Source organism: Symphalangus syndactylus, chromosome 14 (genome assembly GCF_028878055.3).
Source record: "Symphalangus syndactylus isolate Jambi chromosome 14, NHGRI_mSymSyn1-v2.1_pri, whole genome shotgun sequence".
Lineage (NCBI taxonomy): Eukaryota > Metazoa > Chordata > Mammalia > Primates > Hylobatidae > Symphalangus > Symphalangus syndactylus.
In genome coordinates, this window is record NC_072436.2 from 115,578,803 (window position 1) to 115,585,062 (window position 6,260).

Genomic DNA, 6,260 nt, shown 5'->3' on the forward strand with positions numbered 1-6,260 from the left:
GTGAGACTCCATCTAAAAAAAAAAAAAGAATGCACTTGAGTACTCTTGCAGTATAATACCTCCATGCTTTGGAGATAATCTCCATCACTAATACTCACATCAGGTACCTACATGCCTCATTTAGCATGGCAATTTGAGAAATATTTTATATTTTTACATTTTTCCCTGTTACACCAAGAAAGCAAAAACATAGTGAAAAACATCTTAATATTTAAAAATATATACACTTAAGATATCTACCTATGTGAAATACAGGTATCCATAGAGTGTATTCACATATGTATTAATATACAGGCCTACCTTATTTTATTGTGCCTTACTTTATGGCACTTCACAGATATTGTATTTTTTATGAATTGAAGGTTTGTGGCAAGCCTGTGTTGAGCAAATCTATCACTGCCATTTTTCCAACAGCACACGCTCACTTCGTATTCCATGCCAATATTTTTAAATTAAGGTGTATATATATATAGATAGATAGATATAGATTTTTTTAGACATAATGCAATTACACCCTTAAAGACTATACTACAGGCCAGGTGTGATGGCTCACACTTGTAATCCCAGCATTTTGGGAAGCCAAGGCAGGAGGATCACTTAAGCCCAGGAGTTTGAGACCAGCCTGGGCAACATAGTGAGACCCCCATCTCTATTAAAAAAATAATAGGCTGGGCACAGTGGCTCACGCCTGTAATCCCAGCACTTTGGGGGGCTGAGGGTGGCTGATTGGTTGAGGCCAGGAGTTCAAGACCAGCCTGGCCAACATGGTGAAACCCCATCTCTACTAAAAATACAAAAATTAGCTGGGCGTGGTGGCAGGTGCCTGTAATCCCAGCTACTTCAGACGCTAAGGCAAAAGAATCACTTGAACCTGGGAGGCAGAGGTTGCAGGGAACTGAGATCATGCCACTGCACTCCAGTCTTGGTGACAGAGGGAGGCTCTGTCTCAAAACATAAAACACAATACAAAATTGAAAAATAAAAAAGACTACAGTACAGTGTAAATATAACTTTTTTATATGTACTGGGAAACCAAAAAATTTGTGTGACTCACTTCATTGTGATATTCATGTTATTGCATGGGCCTGCAACCAAATCTGCAATATATTTGAGGAAAGCATATATATGTATATGTAGGTATATATATATTATGTATATATGTGTGTGTGTGTGTGTGTGTGTGTTTGTGTGTGTGTAGGAGGAGGAGCTAGGTGTGATGGCATGCATCTGTAGTCCCAGATTTTGGGAGGTTTAGGCAGGAGGATCACTTGAGTCCAGGAGTTCGAGGCCAGCCTGGGCAACATAACAAGACTCCCATCTCTAAAATATATATAAAACAAACATATGCAGAGAGAAATGCATTTCAACACTGAGCAGTTTAGTTAGATATTTTTGTAATGGTTGCTTGGTCAATTCAGTAGAGTGAGTACTTTGATTTTGTCCCAGAACATGAGGCTGATTCATCATAATGTGCTTTCCTCAACTCAATGGCCTTTGCCAATCTATTAACTCTGCTATGCAGGTGAATTGCCTGAGCTCAGGAGTTTGAGACCAGCCTGGGCAACATGGTGAAACCCTGTCTCTATTAAAATACAAAAAATTAGCCAGGTGTGGTGGTGCACACCTGTGGTCCCAGCTACTTGGGAAGCATGAGGCCCGAGAATTGCTTGAACCGGGGAGGTGGAGGTTGCAGTGAGCCGAGGCCAGGCAACTGCACTCCAACCTGGGGGACAGAGTGAGGTTCTGCCTCCAAAAAATAAAATAAAATAATTTTTTTCCTAACTCCTCTGTGTAACAAGCTGTTGTTCCCTATGCTATTAAATATTTTAGGAATTTTTCTAATGCTACAAATATTTAATTTTATCTTTGTGAACAGTAAAGATCTTTTACTTTTTGATTGTTTCAAATGCTTTGAAATCATTCAGTAGATTGTACAAATCATGGACAAATGCTTAGTGTGAAAATTATGTTGGAAGTATATCTATTGGTTTCAAAAATTCAACAGTAAGGATCAGCAGCTGCAACACTAGAAAGATGGCACAGCAAGAGCAAAGAAAAATCCCTTTGGTTCTAGAAAATCTCCTGAAATAGAGGAAGGCTTATCAAGTCCTCAAAGCCACTAAGGCAAAGCAGGCACTTTTGGCAAAGAAGGAGCAGCGGAAAGGAAAAGGGCTCAGGTTTAAGCAACTGGAATCCTTCCTACATGATTCCTGGTGGCAGAAACGTGACAAGGTGTGTCTCCGATGACTAGAAATTAAACCTCGTGCCTTGGAATTGCCAGATAAACATTCCTTGGCCTTTGTTGTATGCATCAAAAGGATTGATGGCGTAAGTCTACTGGTGCAGAGAGCCATTGCAAGACTTCTCCTAAAGAAAATTTTTAGTGGTGTCTTTGTAAAAGTCACCCCCCAGAACCTAAAACTGCTGCGTATAGTGGAATCTTTTGTGATCTGGGGATTTCCAAATCTGAAGTTTGTCCGGGAACTCATTCTGAAACGTGGACAAGCCAAGGTCAGTAAGAAGACCACCCCTCTGACAGACAACACAGTGATTGAGAAGCACCTGGGGAAGTTTGGTGTCATTTGCTTGGAAGACCTCATTCATGAAATTGCCTTCCCAGGGAAGCATTTCCAGGAGATCTCATGGTTCTTGCACCCTTTCCACCTCTCAGTGGCCCATCATGTTACCAGAAATACAGTGGGCTTCCTCAAGGAGATGGGCACAACTGGCTATCGGGGTGAATGCATCAATCAGCTAATCTGCCAGCTGAACTAGACCCAGGTGCCAAACTGCAGTAAATTTTTATCAATGAAGTGGAAGCATGTGTTTTTGTTTTTCTGAGAATTTTTTTTTGTCAAGTATCTTCAGACTATTTCCTGCTTTATCTTCAAAAGCTGGAAAGGAAGGGTTAAAGAAAAGACAGTAGCTTATGTTCATGGCAAGTACCTCTCATCACAGTCCAGTTCCAAGGAAAAATTCCAGCATTTTCTACATTGGCTACCTCCTTGTCAGCTGAAGGAGTCCTGCTTTGTTGCATCTTCTATCCTAGGGTTTAATGTTGGTTAATGAGTAACTCTAGGATTTGTACAAGGCTTCCTAAGACTCCGGGAGCAGTCGACCAAGCCCAGGGACATAATCGAATCTGGAGATTCCTGGGTCCTTATTTTGAAAAAGACTTGAAGTACACATAGGAAGAAAGGCCCAAAAATAAATGTTAACTTGTCAAAAAAAAATTTCAACAGTAAGCTTTCTTAGTTTCTCCTAAAAGGTGCATCATATGCAAACACTGTAAAGCTTGATTTTTAATGTCAGCGCTAAGATTGGTGCAACTCAAGATTCATTATCTGAACTGTGGCAGAAATGAAAAGTGATTCATATAGTTTTCCTAAAACTGAAATGCAATGCAAAAGGTAGCTTGCTTAATTCCTTTCACAGGAGAGATTCAGACTAGGTGAACTGCTTTAGGCAAAGTACACACATTATCAGATTTGGGTGAATCGTACAGGAGCAAAGCCTTACAGATGCTTAACTGAAGAAGGCATTTCAGTACAGCCCATCTACCATTGCCCAGTGGAGGATTAATACATGAAGGAATCCTAGGCATATAGCGAATTTGGTTGATGTTTCAAACAGTGCCCTCATCTTAGTCCCCAGGGAACCCACACAAGAAAGAAAAAGCGACAAGTGCAGAAAAGATTCAGAAACAAAACTATGCTTTTTGTTTGGGTGGATTTCTACTGGGACGAACAGTAGAAACGCGAAGTATGGGCAAAACTTCGTTTCCCACTTGAGGGGACTTCAGAGAGGCTACACAGGAGAGAATTCAGTCCACAGAAAGAATGTGGGGAGAGCTTCGGCAAGTATTTATGCACTAGAAAACCTCCAAGAGAGGAGTAACAGGGCAGCCTTCATCACACGTGACAGGGAGGAGTGACCAGGAAATGCTGGAGTAAATGCTTCAGTGGCATGACTCAACAAATATTTGGAAAATCCTTTATGAACTCCCATCTTTTGTTACCAATTGTCCATTTGGGTAAAAGAGGCTGCTGGGCGTTCTTCCTCAAACTCACCTGGGAAATTAAACACTGTTCTCAGTAGTTCCAAAAGTTAACAGAAACCCTAGGAGTTTTAGTTTTGACATTTAGTTTGATTCTAAGCCCTCCTGTTCTTCCCCTCCAGTTAAAAGATATCTGAGGTTGGGCATGGTGGATCATGCCTGTAATCCCAGTACTTTGGGAGGCCAAGGCAGGAGGATCACTTGAGCTTAGGAGTTCAAGATCAGCCTGGGCAACATAGCAAGACCTCGTCTCTACTAAAAGTAAAAAATAATAACCCAGGCATGGTGGCACATGCCTGGAGTCCCAGATACTCAGGAGGCTGAGGTGGGAGGACTGCTTGAGACTGGGAGATCGAGGCTGTGGTGAGCCCCAGCCTGGGCAACAGAGTGAGACCCTTGTCTCAAAAATAAAATATATCTGAGGTTCTCAAGGTGAGCTCAAGTTTCAGTCTGCTTAATGGCAGGGAGAACTCTAGGTCTGGGATGGTCCCAGCATTGAACTTAGACTAGCACAGGGGAGACGTCAGGAGACTAGACAGGGTCAATGATACAGTTCTCTGAAATAACCTTGAAACCACAGTAAGGCTGCTCCTTGAAGCCACAGTAAGGCTGCTATCTGAACATGCTAAAATAAAGCATCCTTTTTGTTTCCTAGAAATCATCTGCCGGTTTATGGAGGACATATTTGTGCATTTAGTACTAATTAGTGCCTTTAGTACTAATGTTTAAGGCTAAACCTAGGATTATGTGTCTCTCATACTTCATTTTTAAAGCAAACCTCAATAGATTTTAACATCATGGTTTAAGTAATCTGCTCTCATATCATCTGATATCATTTTAGTAATCCAATCTCATCTCAAGCTACAGAAATCCCTTCTTCCACTCCCCACCCCCCAAATTCCAAGGTTGATATGAGACATCATGTTATGCGTAGCAGCTGGGTACTGGCTAAGCTACGACTTTCCCCCTGGAGGATTCTCACTCCACAAGTGGAACTGTCCTGCTCCTGCCTCCCTGCCCAAATTTCTCCCCAGTTGTCTGTCATCCCTTAGTCCAGGAAGACAGCCACCTTACTGTCTACACTGATCTGGGCAAATTTGCTTTTGCCCTATATCTCATCTGTTTTCTGAGGCACAACTCACTGAAGATACGACAGAGGTAGTTAACAAACCATTCTTTGAAATCTCCTGTACTCATATCAGGGAGGCAATCCCTACCCCTAACCCCCACCATAGCCCGTTCATCAATAGAAATGCCTGTTTTGTCCATGAAGCAACGCACAGGGAGACAAAGAATAAGGGAAGTGGAATAAGGCCAGATAGGGAAGGAGGGTTGCCTTGTCCCCTTGAACTGACCTCCTGTAAGATTTGTCCCAGACAGCAATGTCTTTCTTCCCTATCATCTACAGTCTTGGGAGGTCCTAAGTGGTCCCATTAGTGTTGCATCAGCTCAGTTTAGCATCCATGGGAAGCCAGATCTCTTTTGAGGGCCAAAGTCTAGGTAGAATGAAAATGGAAAGGTTACAGAGCTCCAGCACAACAGTCACTCCCCCAACTGCCCTTTTCCAAGCTCTATTAAGATAGGCCAGGTTGGCCAGGCACGGTGGCTCACGCCTGTAATCCCACGACTTTGGGAGGCTGAGGCGGGTGGATCACGAGGTCAGGAGACCAAGACCATCCTGGCTAACAAGATGAAACCCCATCTTTACTAAAAATACAAAAATTAGCCAGGCGTGGTGGCGGGCACCTGTAGTCCCAGCAACTCGGGAGGCTGAGGCAGGAGAATGGCATGAACCCGGGAGGCGGAGCTTGCAGTGAGCCGAGATTGTGCCATTGCACTCCAGCCTGGGCAACACAGCGAGACTCCGTCTCAAAAAAAAAAAGGCCAGGTTATGCTACAGAAACACACAGCACCAATGTCTCAGTGGTTTAACAGAACAAATGTTTATTTCTTGTTCTCACAAAGTCCATTATAGGTCTGGAGACTCTCAGGAATAGCCGCCCTCCATGCAGGGGCTCAGTGTTCTGGACTGCTTTGATTTCATGGCTCCTCTCTCTGTATGTGGTTCCATGATTAAGGCAGGAAAGGAGAGCACTGGCCTTGTACCAGCAAAAAAAAAAAAAAAGAAAGAAAAGCTTCAGCCAAAAGTGAGGCTTCTTCCGCTCACAACTCATTGACCAAAACTATCTCATAACCCCGTCTT

At 42.9% G+C, this 6,260-nt stretch overlaps 1 pseudogene; it reads left to right on the forward strand.

The window, feature by feature from the left end:
- The first annotated feature begins 2,016 nt into the window (after nucleotides 1–2,016).
- LOC129461694 (ribosomal protein uL30-like) lies at nucleotides 2,017–2,842 on the forward strand (annotated as a pseudogene).
- The last annotated feature ends 3,418 nt before the right edge of the window (nucleotides 2,843–6,260 follow it).